Here is an 18,533-nt window from a genome sequence, read left to right as displayed (position 1 = left end):
TTCATTGGTGCCGAGCCCGACTCGAGACAATTGTATGCCCAAGTCCGACCCTGAATAGCATTCATCTAAGCAAACCATGAACTGTGAATGTTTGCCTGGGTGTTTCCCTTCTTCCTTTTAATGTTATCGGCCTCATTAGTTCACAAACGAGCTTCAGCGAGGGGACCCAGAACGGTGCACGTATCGGGCCGAAACCGAACCGGCTGCACTTCGTGAGAAAAGCCCATGCAAAGACGAACTTCTGAAATGCCATTTCAGGATTAAAGATACACACATGGAAACTAGACAGGGATAAACATGGTGCATGTGCCCACTAATCTGTCGTCATAAATAAAAGCACTAGTTGAGTATTTGTGTATAATTCTCAACCGTCTTTCCAGCGCATGTTTTCTATCCTGATGTGTGGTTTATACAACAGATGTGGACCCTTAACTTGGGTACAATATGCTCCGAACATGTACTCTGAATGAGAGCACATGCAATCCTCAGATAGGAATCCTCAGATAGGGAGGTGGGTGTCTGTTACACCCCGCAGTTTAATGAAGTATGTCAAGAACATGTCAGTGGGAAGGAGGTATCCGAATATGCATTCCCCTCTGGCTTCTGAATATTGGGTGACAAAACATATTTAGTTTTTTAATATGTGTTAAGGTGGATAGAGGCCCTAAAGCAGAAGTAGCACAGGCTGTTGATTTCACAACAATGTCTTGCAGAAATAACTTTTTCCAAGTTATACAACACCATGCTCATGCTTGAAGGAAGAGTGAAGGGGATGCATTCATGAGATGTGATGACTGATAAGGGCTTGAGAGTAAATTGATTACACAAAACACCTGGATGAGGTGACTGAAGAACGGGATGAGGGAGGGTGCTCTTCCGGTAGGTAACCGATTAACAATACTTGGTGTACTTTAACAGACTGTCAGATGGGGCAGAAGGGGTAGAGACAAATACAGGTCAACAGTGACTGAAACGGAAGGCTTTTTTATTTATTTGCATTTTTAAAGCGCTCACACAGCCCGGGGGCATCGAGGCGCAGTTACAGGAGGAGCATGTCTTAGTTGCGTATTTACTACTAGTCTGTGCCAGCATTTGCTGCAGTGCCAAACATGTGACATGGAGCAGCAGCAGTGTGATGGGCTGGTGGTGGGCCGATCGAGGTAGGTCTAGCACTGAACTGGCACGGCCAGCGCGCCCGCGCTCAGGGCGGCGCCGCGCCCGGCATTACGGGGCCAATATTTTCTGGGCACTGGCACTTCTTTTTTTACAAATTAAGCACTGGATGTATTTAGCAGTCGCATATGTTTTATTTTTTATTTTGGGCTATAAATTCAGAGGCTCCACTATTTCCAGATCGGCTGACTGCATGTACAAACTGATGGGCAATCGTCAGCGAGTGCAGAGCGGAGGGGCTAGTATCTTCCATTTACCCTTGGGAACAGTTACTAAAGCTGCTTGGTCCCCGCTTCCACTTATGGCCACTGTGCGGTGTACTTTGTAGGGTTCTTACTCTAGAGCTATGTGTGTGGGGGGGTAATACTTGTTGTACTTGCATTGCATCACGTGTATGTGTGAGGGCTGTGTCAACACGTTGCTTGCATACATGGAGGGGCGACACGTGTTTCTGTATGTTTGCTGGTGCTATGATAATTGCTATGCATATCGTGTGTTCATGTGACATGTGTTCGCTGGTAGTCTATTGTATTCATGTGTGATGGTTGAGTATATCCATAGTGTGTATGTGTTTATGGAAAATGTTGTTGGTCATGAAGTGCTGCGTGAATTTGTGGTTTGCATTTCTGTGTTTGAGAGCTGTGCATTTACATTGTGTTTACCTATGGTGAAGTCTTTCATATAAGCACTATCTATGCTTTGCCCATGTTTTGCCTTTAGGAATATTTTTGCATTTTATTTGCATGTGTTCCATTTGTCAATTGGGGAGGTTTTCTTGGGAGGGTCAATACGCTCTGTTCAGTATATGGCACAATTCTGATACTGTTTTTTTTTATATTACATGGCTAGCGGTAGCAGCCATGTAGTTATGGTTAAGTTGCTAAACCCAAAGGAAGAGCACTTTTTGGACGGCTTATAACTCCGCTCCCCATCAAAGAATCCTCGCCAAACAATGTATATGACCCACTCTGAATGAATTTGGTGAGGCTTGATTAAGGGTGGGGAAGGTTTTAGGGGGGTCCCAACATTTCTTTTATTCCCATAGACTGAATGGAGAAAAATGTTTGCGCATGCCTAGCGCCCAAACCGCTGGACGGAATTTCACCAAATCTGTCCAGTACTTTTTTTTAAAAATGATGAAAAACTTGCGTAAAAAAATTAGGGATATCTATGTCCACTCCACGGACACACTTCCCCGTTCGCTCTGCGGACAGGACACCGATTGGATAATCGGCTTGCGTCGTGTCTGCAGACATATGATGTGTTCGCTGATTAGTGTTCGCTGATTGGTTGGGGTGAAGCATGAGGTGTGTCACATTTTTTCTATGCGCCTTCCATATTGCATCCGCGGACAGAGCAGCGTAGAAGTACACATATATCCAATTTTGGGGAGTGTGTTGGTGTGTAGGAGTGCTTGGAGAGGGTGGAGGAGTAAGAGATGGGTCAAATGATGTATTTGTTTAGGTGGGAAAAGGCTGTGATGTGTTTGCTGTGTCTGCGGTCAACTTTGCCTTCCAGGGAGGGACAGCGACCCCAGCAGTATGCCCCAGGTCCACTGCTGGCCAGGCAAATGGTTGACCGATGTTTGAGGCAGGTGTTCAGGGGAGGGGATAGCCTCTCCAGCCATCATGAAGTTCAGGCCAGGGCACAGGATAGCTCTTTCAATGAGCCCGATCATCAGGCACAGCCCGTGGCAACCTGGCACAGAACAACCCCCTCTTTGTTTACCCAGGAGTGAACTCCCCAATAGTTTTATGGTGCAGGGGGTGGATGTGGGTACCTTAGCAGGGCAAGCAGCTACTAAACGCATTGGAGCTTTGCAGGGCCAGGGGCACAGCACAGGCATGCAGAGTGCGCTGCTCAGTACTCAGTAAACCATGGTTGTCAAGTTTCACAGTTTCATGCAGGATTAATTGACTAAGTCCTTATTTCATTCCACAATGCATGCCTAGACGAGCAGGCAAGGAGGTTTGACAAGCCATGCCCAAACCTCTCCAGATGGCATGGCTCAGAGGTGTCACAGCCAGTGCCCTGGTCTTCCAGCCATGCTAAACCAGCCATTGTACACCTGGCTCGGATGCAGTGCACCAGCAACGTTGCCCTGCAGTTTTCCTCATAGATGACCCAGCCGACTCAGGAGGGCAAAGCTCAAAAGGCATCGAGGGCAGGTCCGGGGACGGACAGGTGTGCTACCCCACCATTTGGTGCCACTGGGTAGGCCATGGCTGTCAAGTTACTTTGTTCCATACGGAACACCTCAATCCTGTCGGGTTGGTTTACTTTCATGCACTGCATCTCTATGCAAGCTGAGAAAGTGATTTAGGGTGAAATGCTGTGGGTGGGAACCAGGTGTGTACTTTATGCAGGTTGGTTCATGGCACTCAGGTGAGCACATGGTATGGTGACATTGGTGGCAGCAATGTGTTGAAGGAAAGCCCCTGAACGCTGACACCAGAGAGAATACAACTCGCTAGGGAAGAAAGGTCCAAGTCGATCTTGTAAGGATAACAAGTTTAATCTCATGCGCAGGTGAGAGCAACAGCAAATGACTCTGCTACCAAGAACGTTCTGCCAGAAAGGGTACAATCAGAAATATATAAAGCAAAACATCTTCATAAGTAAGGCATTACATATAGTAAACACCTGCACCGCTGATTGGATGGACCCTATACAAGTGCTGCCTTTATCCATATGGGATGGCAGTTTATTGGTCTCAGTCCAGTCCGTCTGTCTTCCATCATGTGGGTGTTGCGGGCCTCATCTTCTTCGCATGTCGAAGGTCAGAAAACAAATTAACTATACTCCAACTATACAGCTTGTTTATCACTCATACCGTGCACTTGCAGGCTTCAAAACAGGCACACAGGAGGTTCCAGGGCACTCTAACCTTCACACACACATTTCACTCACTCCCACAGCACCATCCGGCTCCAAGGTATACACCTTCATTTTGAACTATAATGTATCCCTCCCAGCAGCTTGCAATACAAATCACATGATTGTAGCTTAAACAATAAATCTTCTCCATCATCTTTGAACGTTTCAAGAGTTGTTGCTTTGGGGTTGGTGGCCAAAGGGAACCTGGTGTCATGGAATTTGGGCATTTTATGGTTTAGTCAGTTATATGGGCTATAACTCGTGGTCACTCGGGCCATATCATGCTTTGGCCAAGGTGAGATAACATGCACACCAGGCAGGCACCATCCTCTGATTGCGCCCATGTAGGGCATATTCCTCTTGGGTGAGAGACACATCTTTGCAACACTTTCACAAACAATGGACAAACAGTATGGCGAGTGGGGGTGCAAACTGTCATTATGGGAGCTCGGGCATGACTGGAGATTTCTGTTGCCTCACGGATTTGGGCCTAATGTATGCAATGCCGCCTTTACCATAGTTACCGCTCAAGACTTCTCCTCTGCCTAGGGATATTAATATCTACACAAAATAGCGATGCTGACCACACCTTGGGACGCACCATATGAACACGGTATAATTGATGATGTTAGCACAGGGTCCTGCTGGACGGACCAGCACCACTTTCTCTGACCTCCCTCCCCCCGGGTTCATTACAGTGCCTCAAATGCATCTTGCCTTACTATAAAGGGCCTAGGTGGGGGGTATGGGTCTGCCCCCTTCCCAACAGTGTTTACTGTTTTGGGCGTATTTTTGTGCATTGGCCTGAGGTGAGCAGGTCCTGCTTCCCAGGTGCATACAGAGACATGGAGATGGAGACTGGTGAGTCATTGTTAAGAGTTGTTGCATGGCACTAAGGGGGGCACAAGGTACATTGTCATTAGGTGCAGGGATGTGTTACCTGCTCTGACCTTGTGTTTTCATTTCTTCTGAGGCATTCTGCTAGGGGAGATGGTAGCTGCTATGCAAGGACAAAGGGCGAGTGCAATACCTACACATCACACCTTAGCAGTCTAGGATGGTTTCCGCACCTACAGAGAAGTGCATTACTACACGATGGAGGAAGGCTGGAGCAGATTCTCGAGAGAAATTACTTGAGGTGAGATGGGCATCTTTCTTGAACGGAACTTGCAATTTTCTCCGTCTGTATGACTATTTCTATGTTGATGTGTTTTATGAGCTGTATTGTTGGCAGGCAATGGAGCAGCCACTCCACCTGTATATTGGGAATATACACACCTAGGGTGGCCAGAACATTCCTGCATACATTTTATGCTGTGCCTTTCTGCTTGTGTTGTCCTGTGTGTTGTTGGCTTTCTGACTGCAACATTTTTGGTGGTGAGCATGTGAAAGTGATTACAGATTTCATTCATTGTGTCATGTGTTTTTGTGTGAGCGACAAGGTTACTATTTCCACTTGCTCTGACTGTGTCAGTGGCTTGTACACTTGATTTGATGGATACTGACACACACAGCTTGCCTCTCCCAGACAAAAATTCTCAAGGGGTTGTTATGGGCATGGTGGATTGGTCCTGATTGATCATTAAAGGTATGTGGCTTCATTGTGTGTGCTTCACAGGGGCTGCTATTCAGGGAAGTATGCTTGCACAAGCTGATTGTAAGCGTCCTGTCCCTGTGCCCTTTGGCCTGCCAAGGGGATGGGTAGAGCATATTGTTGAGTGCGATGTCCCTACTGCAACACTACATATATACCACGCTGTGTGTCAACATGTGCAGGCCCCAATATTCCATGATGATCCTGCATACTACTGGCGGGCATATAGCAGTACGCTGCTAGAGTGGTCAAGGGAGCTGAAGTGTGACTGGAGCTTCCCAACATAATTGGGTAAGGAATGGTCTGACTGCAGTAATCAGCTTCATTGTGTAGGCTGCTGATGTTGCAATAGAGTTGACCTGTTGTGCCAGGGAGAGTGTAGGGTCGAGCTACAGTCCTGGTGTTTTAACTGAAGTTGAGGCAGGTATTTGCAATCTGTCAATGCTGAACTTGGTATATTGGGGGTCAAGATTTTTGATTACTGTCTTCTCATCATTGGGACAGAGGCTGTTGGCAGCCATCCAGGCTTGGATTGTAAGGTAGATTCTGTTGAGGGTGTGAGAATCTCTGGTGTGGTTGCATGTGAGTGATAGGAGAATTTGAAATGGTGTTCATTGCGTGCTTATATATGTATCCTTTGGGATTTGTACATTGCATTGTGTATCATGTGGTGGTGAGATCACAAGGTTTGCTTGTGCATTTTCACTCCCGGAAATGGCGGGTAGTAATCCATGAATTAGGTTATGTTTGAGCTTGTCTAGGCGTGTTTGTTTTTTATGTGGCATGTCCCTCAACATGCCAATGTTATTCCTGGTTATTCCTCATTTTGCGCAAGCAATGGGGAATATACATGTTCCGCCCCCTATTTGTTTCTTTGCACTGGACCTCTCCACACTTTGTGCAATATGTCATACAAGGTACTCAGCACCACCCAAAGTAGTGGAAGGACCCACGCAAAGTGAGTCCAGACCCAAGCAAAGTCCTATCCATGAATCACAGCATGAGTTTTGCATTCTGCAAAGTGGACATTATCGGCGCAAAGTGCCATAGTGGTGCAAAAGTCTTTCTTTGAATTGGACCATAAGTCAGTGTGTCTCACCACCCATATGTTGCTCACTGCTTAGTGTTCACTTGTGCTTTGGTGGTAGAGCATGCGGACATGCTGGGTGGATTGAAGGAGAGTGGCATCTCCATTCTCTTTTTGATTGGTTGCTTTTCACTGAATCAATTATATTGGGGGCATGCAGGACACTCTGAGGGGTACATTTATCAGCCCAGCAGAACTCCCCTTCATCACTAAACTGCATTTCAGCAGTTACCAGCAGAATCGCTGCAATGGCTATCTTGAGCACCATTGCCTTGCACCGAAACTGCATTTTGCAGTCACCAAAATAATGGCTCTGCTGTTTTTACCAAACACATATGGGGCAAGATGGAACATGGAACACACTGAGAATGGCTGCCAGTGTTTTCCTTATGTGCACCAAAGAAAAAAATTCAAAGGCAGCGCTGCTAGGCTGCCAGCTCAAAATGTCCCACTGAAAAATAAAATGTTCTGCAATTAAAATGACTGTGCACTGATGCCCTTTTCATCTTTTCAACATTACCCAGTTTGCTTCCAGTAAGACACATTCATGTACACCCATATTCAGGGTGTACACCAGCAAATGGGGGCATTCCTCGCTGAATGGCATGTTGTGTCAGACAAAATCTGTGAAAGAGCAGAGAACTTAACTCTAAGCCATATGGAAAATGCTTTACATATTGCAACAAAATAACACAGAGCAACCCTTCACAAGAAGCTCTCTCTCTCTTTGCTTATGTCAGTTTCAATGGACCCTTGCCTTGGACAGATTCCTGTGTAGCAGAAATTGACTAGGGCCATGGAAATGCTCAACATATGTATGCAAGGAAAAATCGCATTTGGAAAGGGACATTCATGGAATATTAACCCAGGTGTAAAAGGGTGTTTTTGACAAACAAGAAAATGCCCTTTAAAAGGGGAAATGTTAAACTAAGACCCTGTGCTTGCATAGAAATGTGATGGGGGCTTGCTTGCTTTCATTTTTAAAAGACTTGCCTTCTGGTTAAGAAATGAAAAATAAATAACTAAATAATAATTACTGTGAAACCAGCAGAACATGTTTGACAGGCCCTGGCTTCAAAGGGTCCTGCCTTTCCTGCAAACAGGATCATCTTCCCCCAAGTGGACCAGCCCCCTGGAAACTATGAATGGGCCAAGGGGAAGCATTTCGCGCCCTCGTCAGACAAACCGGTCCTGATGAAGCGGCACTGCTCCAGCATGAAACAATGGACTGCCAGGTCACATAGGTGTGAATTTCTGGTGACACGTCCCCTCAACTCAAGCTGAAGGTCTTCAAAGGTGAATCCATGACACTACTGGGCTAAACTGACCAGAGCCTGACATTTGGCTGTGGCCTGGAAAGGGATGCCCATATTTGGAACACAAAGTCAGTCCACTTGATTTCAGAGACTATGCAGCTTATGTCCTTTATTTCAGTAATCAAAAGACATATTAATGTGAAATTATGACCATTTGAATGTCACGTTTGGGCCATTAAAATAAGACATTGTAGATTTTTCTAGCATGTTGGAGTCACAAACCCCAGGAAAATGTGAATTCTGTGGAAAACATACATGGTAACTTTGAAAATCAATGGCAACATGGCCAGTGATAATATGTATACATATATGAAATTGTAGAATTTTAGATGAACTATTTTCCAAGGAAATGGTTAAAAATTGACAGAATGACTAAACAGCATTGTACCGTCTTGGGATTTGGATCAGCATGCGTAAGAGGTGTAGTCTGCCTGTATACGTTTCTTGATGATGACATTTGTAAATATGAGTGTTTTGTTCCAATACTGATTTTGGCAAAAGTAACTTTGATAGAACAAAGCACATTGAAAAAAAAAACACTCATCATAAAAATGAGTCATCTCCTTCAGTCCAATCTGCTTCCAGGGAGGAGGAAACATACATAGGCTGACTTATCCAATGTTAAGAGGTGTGTCTAGCTTGAGTCAGACCTGTAGTAAAATCCTGTGATGTCATGCTCCTTATATAAAGGGGAGTCATGGGGAGCTCTGGTCTCTCTTCTGACTTCTCTAGCTCCTGCGCAACCAGAGATCCAGACATTCCAGATCCACCCTGCAAGATTCCAGATTCCTCTGCCAGGCCAGAGCTAGCTGACCCTATACAGGCAGAACCACTGATCTAGAACAACCCCACAAAAATCCCAATAATTCAGGGAGAAAGGGGGAAAAGTTATGGTACCCTTTTGGGAATATCCTGTGACCAGACCGGCTTTTGTCCTGCTACCTGCTTGCGAGGATGATCCACCTCACTGTCCTGTGACCCGACTAGGCCCAGCTGTCCCCTTCTAGGAGAGCCTGCCGCTGTGTGCAGTGACCAGACCTTGCCTCGCTGTCCAGAAACCCGGTGCACTGTCCAAGCTACCCCATTCAAGTGCTTGTTGTGAGTATTTCCCTTCCCCAGCAACCACAAACTGCGTCCATTGCTTTGTTACCTTGTATTAGGTCTAATCCCATACAGATACCATAGAGATACCATAACTGCCCTATCAAAAATCCTTAGAACTGTCAGAATCCTCTCTGTACCTTGTTTTAGGAAAATCTGTAGTGATCTCCAAGTGTTAACAACATTCTTTCCAACTCATTTCAGTCCTTGTGTAAGTCCTTGGTATCATTTTGAATAAATTAATGTATTCCCCCACAAAGAGGCACACGGAGTGAGGGGGTTGAGACTGCAGCTTAACCTTTTTCACGGGTGGCGCCCCTCTTTTCTAGCCACCAAAATCTTGTCTCTTTGAAACTTATCATTTCCTTTTCAAACCGATTTTCCCCGTGGAACTGATTCCTGTTTAAAAAATGAGTTTCCCTTCCCTTTAAGAATCTCATACTGCCATCCCTCCAGAGTTACCCTTTCACTTTCATTTTATACCTGTGATGTGTATTTGTCCCTTAGCATCAAAACCACATTCTGATTGTGTCTGTTTAACCCATTTTTCAAGCTGTTTTGTCATTTTAAACCCATGAAAATAAGCAAATGCAATTTCTCCATGCCGGGATTTGGCTGCACTGTGTTTTTCCTTCCAAAGTAAATGTTCTGAACTGTATGCCCGTTGTTAGTACATTGCCTTGTAGATTGCTAGTGTTCTTACATCTTTGATACTGCTATACTCATTCTACCTCATTCATTCAACCGCACTTGTAAAATAAGTATTCTGCAATTCCGAGTGCTGTGTTGCTCAATTTTCAAAGGTTTTCAATCTGATTTTGCCTCCCATTCAGAGGGGGAAGGTCGGATTTACATTCTGTTTGTTGCCTAGTATCCCTGACTCCTTTCTACTCCTTTCTACCCACAATTCGGTTAACAGGGATTTTAGGGAGCGTTGCAGGGGGAAATACTAACTGTGGTGCTATTAGAAAACACCTACCAAAAATATTTGTGCCTGTATTCACTTGTGCATTATATATCTGATGTTAGAAGGTCAACCTAAGTGTGTTCTATCATTTTACAGTGTAATTTCCACCACACTGGTGATTGCTGCCCTATATTACATTTGTGTGATTTTTATTGAAATCTAAAATAAATAAATATTGTATTATTACACACCAGCCTGGTTCATGGGCCTTGTGACCCGGGGTGTTTGTAAAGGTGGATGTGAGATTGGGTGCCTTCTCAAATTGAATTCATAATAAATAAAATAAACTTATTTTGATTGTGCGCTGCATCCCCGGACAGTAGAAAGGGTCCTGGTCTGGAGTGTACCATGCCTATAAAATCCTTAACAACTGAAAACCTGGGAGTAGGCAAGGAAACAAACTGTGTCATGGGCAGAATAGATCAAGTGCCTGATGGAAGTTGTGGTTCTAGAAAGAAACACAATTGCTAAAAAGATAGGGTAGGGGGGGTCAACACATTTACCAACAGAAACAGTTACTTTATTGCATCTACGTTAAGGCACTAAGGGCCTAATTCACAAAGTATTTTCCAATGGGATTAAGCCATTATGAAAAAAATGCTTTTGTGAATCAGGCACAATATTCAAAGACACATCAACATTAGTTCAGAAAAACAAGGTGTTGATTATAAATTGAACAAGCACATTAATCCAAACTGCACACATAACAAGTCAAGCAAAAATGTTCTCAATGTTCAAGTGGAGTAGACCTCTAGTGAACCAACCAGGGCAGGAAGAGGCCCCCTAACAAGAAAGAGCTGTGTCCTAGACTAAATAATAATGAATATAAATAATAAATAAAAACTACATTAAAAACACACAATCTCACACCCAGTTCACCCAGTTTTCATGGATTCTGGAGAATTAACAGACATAAAAGCCATTTGTAAAAAATGTAAAATAGCTTATGAGCATACTTCAGAAAAGTGGATGTGTGGACATTAGGGCTGGACTGGCCCACTGGGACACCAGGGACATTCCCTGGTAGGCATCAGAGGTATATGGCCTCTTTTCTTGCTTGGTGTGATGATCCTGGTCTTGGGGGGAAGGATACTTAATGATGACAAAGTTCACAAACGAACATTCAGGCCAGCCTGGCTAGTTCGCTATGCCACTGGCTGTGGCTGGTGCATTTCTTTTCTTCTCCCTGGGTCCGGGCTTGCGGTGTGCCTGCGTGTTTGTAAATGGCACCCGCCCCCTCCCCACTTCCCCTGACTGACTCTGCTGCACCTGAGTGCTCACGAGGTGAAGGCATGCTCAGGCCGGTGCCAGAAGCCATTTGATTTTCAGTTTAGGTCGACCGAATCTGTGCGATTGCTAAATATATCATATATTTAGCAGTCGCATATGTTTTATTTGTTATTTTGGGCTATAAATTCAAAGGCTCCACTATTTCCAGATCGGCTGAGTGCATGTACACACTGATGGACAATCGTCAGCGAGTGCAGAGCGGAGGGTCTAGTATCTTCCATTTACCCTTGGGAACAGTTACTAAAGCTGCTTGGTCCCCACTTCCCCTTATGGCCACTGTGCGGTGTACTTTGTAGGGTTCTTACTCTAGAGCTCTGTGTGTGTGGGGGAAAGGGTAATACTTGTTGTACTTGCATTACATCACGTGTATGAGAGAGGGCTGTGTCAATACGTTGCTTGCATACATGGAGGGGCGACATGTGATTCTGTATGTGTGCTGGTGCTATGATAATTGCTATGCGTGTTGTGTGTTCATGTGACATGTGTTGGCTGGTAGTCTATTGTATGCATGTGTGATGGTTGTGTATATCAATAGTGTGTATGTGTTTATGGAAAATGTTGTTGGTCATGAGGCGCTGCGTGAATTTGTGGTTTGCATTTCTATGTTTGAGAGCTGTGCTTTTACATTGTATTTGCCTATGTTGAAGTCTTTCATGGTGTCCAGTCATAATTTCGAAAACATAATTTCGAAAGTCAAAAAAGTCGAATCAAAAATGTCGAAAAAAAAAATGTCGAATTGGTTTTTTTTTCGATATTTTTTTTTGGGCTCTAGTTTCTGTGAAAAAAATAGGTAAAAATAAAAAAAAGGCTTTGTTCATGTTTGTGCCTTTAGGAATATTTTTGCATTTTATTTGCATGTGTTCCATTTGTCAATTGGGGGGTTTTCATGGGTGGGTCAATACGCTCTGTTCAGTATGTGGCACAATTCTGGTACTGTTTTTTTTATATTACATGGCCTGCAGTAGCAGCCATGTAGTTATGGTTAAGTTGGTAAACCCATAGGAAGAGCACTTTTTAGGCGGCTTATAACTTCGCTCACCCTCAAAGAATCCCCACCAAACTTTGCAAACAATGTATATGACCCACTCTGAATGAATTTGCAAAGTTTGGTGAGGTTTGATTAAGGGTGGGAAAGTTATAGGGGGTCCCAACATTTCTTTCTTTCCCATAGACTGAATGGAGAAAAATGTTTGCGCATGCCTACCGCCCAAACCGCTGGACGGATTTTCACCAAATTTGCAGGCAGGAGCCGCTGCTTGATCCCGAAAGCGTGCTTTTGTAAATTTGGTTTAAATCTGTCTAGTACTTTTTTTTTAAATGATGAAAAACTTGTGTCAAAGAATTAGGGATATCTATGTCCGCTCCACGGACACACTTCCCCGTTCACTCTGCGGACAGGACACCGATTGGATAATCGGCTTGTGTCTTGTCTGCAGACAAATGATGTGTTCGCTGATTGGTTGGGGTGAAGCATGAGGTGTGAACATTTTTTCGATGCGCCTTCCATATTGCATCCGCGGACAGAGCGGCGTGGAAGTACATATATATCCAATTTTGGAGAGTGTGTTGGTGTGTAGGAGTGCTTGGAGAGGGCGGGGGAGTAAGATATGGGTCAAATGATGTATTTGTTTAGGTGGGAAAAGGCTGTGATGTGTTTGCAGTGTCGGCGGTCACCGTGATTGTCCGCGGACATACTAAACACTGGGCAATACTGGCTATTTTACTTTACTATGATGTTGGTTTTGGGTTGTTAGTAGAGCATTGGGTGAAGAGGGTATGTATTCAATAGTTTGTGCGTTGGTTGTAATTATTATTTTAGAATGTTAATTGAAGTGGATAGGTTTTGAGGTAGATGTGTTATGTGTTTGGGATGTGGTCATTCGGAAGGTGTTTGCTTAAATGGGTGTGTTATGCTGCGGTGGCGTTGGCCAGGGGCTAGAGTCTTTTTTGCATGGCCGTAGGCCGTAGGCCATGCACCCAAGACTCTAGGCCCTGGCCACCACCACCGCAGTATAACTCTACAATGCTACCAAACATTTTGATTGAGGTATGTGAGTTGCTTAGGGGATATGTTTTCAAAAATGTGAGTACTGATTGGCAGTAGTGTAATAGAGTTTATAGGATAATGAGATGATGTGTGTTAGTTTGTTTCTTTGATTGTGTTCAGATTGTTGTATTGAACACTGTTCGCATTTTAGGTTGTATTTATTGGTGAGGTGTTCGTTTGCATGGCTGTGTTATTTTGCAGTGTTTGTCAGTCTAATTATTATATAATTACTATTTCCTTTGTTGAAGTTGTATGTTGAGTTTTGTCCAGGCCATGCAGTCAAGATTGTAGTGTTTGGCCACAAGCACTACAGCATAAGATACCCATGGAAGCAAACATTTTGGATTATGGTCTAAGGTCAAGTGTTTACTTGAATGGGCGTGTCATGCTGTGCTGTTCGTGAGTCCAATCATTATATATTTACTGTTTCACTTTTTGTGGTTGTATGCTGTGTTTTCATGACATGGGTAGTTGGAGCAGACAATCACTTTGATAAAAGAAAAAAATACATATTAGTGTAGGTAGTTTATAATGAGTATTGCATTGCATAGTACACATTTCTGTATTTTGTTGACCCTCATAGTTAGTACTTTACAAGTACTATAGTTCAAACCAGCGTTCTGTGCAATTTGATCAGTTCCTGTGTTTGTTCATTAAATCATTGGGTCTGTGGAAAAAAAAATCCATGCTGGATTAAAAAAAAAACCTTTCTCCGTTGTGGTACAACATATTTCTTGCATTGATTTCAGTAGGAGGAATTGAATAGGTGAATTATTTTTGATTTGGAAGTCGTGGTAGTATTGTTGCAATTAGATAGCAGTTGGTGTATCCTATTTGTTTATTTCTTTTTCTATTTTAAAGGGATTTATATATCTGTTTGCTTGTTGCAGAATCTTGGGGCAGCTAGCTAGCTGTTGGTGTATTCTAACTGTTTATTTCTTTTTCATTTTAGTGGTATTCATTTATCTGTTTGCTTGTTGACTAATCTTGGGGCAGTTAGATACCTGTTGGCATATACTAACTGTGCATAGTTTTGAAGTTGAAGTTTTGTTTATTTTCATGCACAGATTATGTATTAAATTTTGGTTTTAAGAATATTAAGTAAGCGTCCACAAGATTTGCTGGTAATCTCTGTTTTACAGTAATGGTAGTATCATTATATTCGAACCATCCACAATTCTTTTTTATATATGCAGTGTAGTGACCTGCATTGGTTGTCGCTCCTGTGTGGTAGATTATAACTATTGTTGTGAAGGTTTTCTTACCAAGTGAACTTGAGCATGTGTGAATCCAGTCAACTTACAGTTGTTTTTGGTACCATCTGCATTGTAATGTAAAAACATTACTATAACGTATTTACTATGTGTCTGTATTTGTAAGGTAGCGCGATTATCTGAATTGCAGGTAGAACATAATCTGCTATGGTTTGCATTTTGTACAAGTTGCTGAAATGGAATTGATTCACAGTTAGGTATGCATACATATACAAAGTGTTCATTAGGAACTTCTTCTTGTGCGACATGGCTGCAAAGAGTGCATGTATGTTTCCACATGTATGAAACCTAGAGGATTTCATTTATAGGTACATTTTTGTTTTCTAGTACTTGTAGTAAGTACAGTAGAAATGTGTGTGGATCTTCTTGTCTGTTCATAGTGAATTTGACCATTCCAGCACAATAGTCCAATTCCTGCCTTATTCCAGAAACACTGTAAGTGTTGTTTGGATTGTTGGTTGCATTTCTATGACGGACTAACATTTGCAAACACAATTGGTCTGTCCCGCGTAAGTAAATGTTGTCAATAATTGGTGGCAATTGGAATAGAATAGTGATTGCTACTTTTGCGTAGCAATTTACACTGGTTGTATTTGAAAATCTGAATGGACCTGACAGTTCTGTTCCAAGTCATTTGTTTGGAGTGCTTGTTCTTTCTTTGAAGAGGTAGTTGACTTTGTGCAGTACATTATTCTTTGGTTGTGTTTCTTGATGAAGTAGTAGCTTCTTTTAATTTCTTTGGAGGAATTGCAGTCAGATCCTGCATACTTTGAGAGTGAAGTAGTTTTCTTTTACAACATTTTGCTTTTTGCGGAACAGGATAGGTTTTTAATGGGGGGTGTAGAGTCAATGTAGTCTATTGTATTCTAGAACGCAAGGAATTTCAGCATTTACTTTACTTGAATCAAAGTTGATTAGAAATAGTCTGTCAAGAGTACATAAGCATGATAGTGCTAAATAGCTCATGCCTTCTTTAAACACTGTGCTACCAATATCTATCAATTCTTTATCTAGGGTAAGACCTTGTGATTTGTGAATGGTTACTGCGTATGCTAGATTTAGAGAAAATTGTTCTCTGCGCACATACATGTCTTTGAAAAGAAGGAAGCGGCTGTTGAGCGTCCTATCCTTTTAACTTCTGATAGTTTGTCAAAGAGAATATTGACAAACTGAATGTTGTTGTCACGTGAGTATGTTTGAACCAGGTGCGCCATTAACTCATTAACTAGTCCTTGGTCCACGTCAAGGTTACGTTTAAGCATTACTCTACAGTTTAAAGATCGTTTTAATATTTTCTCCAAACCAGCTGTTAGAGATAGAGTTTTCTAAGGTATTTAGCTTTGTTGTGCCTTGTTGACACATAGGTAGTGTCATACCATGCACGTCCAGTTATTCTGTGGAGCAAATTTCAAGTATTGGTTGCATTTCTTTTTTTTAATTATTTCTTTAAATTCTGAACAGGTTGCAAGAGTTGGCATCAAGGACATACAGTTTACATGTGTGTGTTCTAATTGTTCCATGACATCAGTAGCACATGAAGCATGGCCATAGAGTGCATGGAAGTGCTTGGTTTTCAATATAGATGGTGCTTCTTGAGATAGTACACCAACTCTAATACTTTTCAAAATGTTGGCGTATGTTGGCGTATGTGAGGTCTGCAGTCTGAAACATGTTTTCAGTTAATTCTCTGTATTGGAAATGTTGCCAAAGGTTGACATTTCCTATGCTGCCAACAGTTTCACGGCATAGTTTGTGTCCTAAGGTTTTTAAAATCGGTTCACCTTTAACTGGTTTTAATTGAAGAAGTTCTCCGAAAACTATAATGTGTTTTCAACCAAAGAGTTTTTCATAGTCTGTTTTCAGGACCTCTTGTAATCTAAGGTGAATGAAGGTTAACATTAGATTGGAAACCATGCTTACTTCATCTATTAGCAGCATTTTTATTTGTTTGCAAACTCTGCGTAGTTCCATTGCAGCTTTTGGAGAAAGTTTGTAATAGTCTATTTTGTTTTGGTGTTCTACTGGAAGGAGTAGTTATCGGTGTAAAGTGACACCACCTATGTTGAAGGCAGCTAAACATGTGGGGGCAGTTACAACAGCTGACAGTTTGTTGTTTGTCAATTGTTGGAGGGACTTGCTGATAATTTTGATTCAGAAAGTTTTGCCTGAACCAGCCTGACCACTTAAATATAGCAGTATAGGTTTGTAGTCTTGGCAGGTACAATTTTTAGTTTCATGCTGCACACCATGTTCAATTTGTTTTGTTATTTCTTGGAAAATGCTACTCTGCTCATTGTTTAGTTGTGATTTTAGTACAGTAAAGTCTTCTGTAGATTGCTCATACTGACACATGGTGATTTCCACTTCTGTCATGGCTAAGTATGCCTCATTTGCTATTAGTGGCTGTCCAAGTAGTTCTTGGCTTTCTGTTACAGAAGGTTGACTACTGTCAGGAGTGGCCACATCTAGTTGTGCCTCGGGTTCTTCTTCTTGTTGCTGTTCATTGTGCAACATTTTTTTGTACTGTTCAAAGTTTTCGTCTGTTATAGTGCTTTCATTTGCTTTGAAAGTGTCTTCATAGGAGTCATAGGTATCTAGTAAATCTTCTTAATTTCTCCATGGTTTAAAAAGAAAAGTTGTTGCAGGGACATGTAATACAGTTCTTTATGTTGAGGAGCTTTTAATGACAATTTGATATGATTAATTAAGCTTCATTTGGTAAGTTTCACTAAGCTGCCTTCACAATTTTACACTCTGTATCTACCTTTCTTCTCATCTGGTTTAATATTATTTTTGTATGTGAAGTTTTGGACTATGTGCTATAGACACATGGTTTCCAAAGTGGTACTCCTGTTTGTGTATTATGTGTCTATTACATTTTTTTTCAAAATGCCTTGGCTGTTGGGATCATTTTTGGCTATTGTTTCTATGTCTTCATATGATTTCATAAGTCTTTTTCTAGATTTAGCAGGACCAAGGCTTAGCAATACTATATTTTCCGATTGTCCCTACAAGGCAGTACTAGTTAAACACTGTGCTGCTTCATAGCAGCCCCATTCTCTATGGGAGAGCATTTTTATGCCTAAACTGTGCAATTTCTGTGATAGTGTTTTGTCAGATGATATGTCATCCCAGAGGTCTTGGAGCTCTGTTTTTTCTGCTTTGGTTAAGTAGGCTGTGACAAATCGTGCAACAGCAGTGGAATTGGCTGCAATGTACTGCACATCTATATTTGAATTCCATAAGAGGGCAATGATTGCATTGTAATCATTGATGTGTTTTGATCCTTCTGTTCTTTTTATGTAATATGTGTTTTTAGGTGATTAACCTTTGACACTATGTCTAACTGAAGACATGAAGTTGTTTACTTGACCTGTTGCTGAAACTGGTCTAGGGAAACCAAAGCGACATTTGGTATAGTATTTCCCATTGTTTTTATATTTGCAACAACAATACTTCCCACATTTGTGTCTTTGATATTGTACCATTTGTGCATGAAGGTCACCATGTGTTGTTTGTCACGGGATTTCACAAGTGACATATTTTTGGATGAACTGCAAAACAGTGGCATCACTGTGCTCACCAAATTTAGGAGCATCTTTAATCTACAAAAGCATGTGGATGTGTGTTGCTCCTCTGGCTTGGTATTCTTTTCTCCAAAAGAAGTGTTGCACTTCTCTGAGGGGAGGAACAGTTTTATTACAAATGAAGTGTAGCATAGCAATGAAGCGATGATGGAAATATCTTGATACATTTACAGGATATAGAGATCAGAGTTCTCCTTTTTTATATCTCTATTTGTTTTGT

The sequence above is a fragment of the Ambystoma mexicanum genome, chromosome 5p (assembly GCF_040938575.1).
Source record: "Ambystoma mexicanum isolate Mex_15411 chromosome 5p, UKY_AmexF1_1, whole genome shotgun sequence".
In the NCBI taxonomy this organism is placed as follows: domain Eukaryota; kingdom Metazoa; phylum Chordata; class Amphibia; order Caudata; family Ambystomatidae; genus Ambystoma; species Ambystoma mexicanum.
This window is presented reverse-complemented; position numbering follows the sequence as displayed.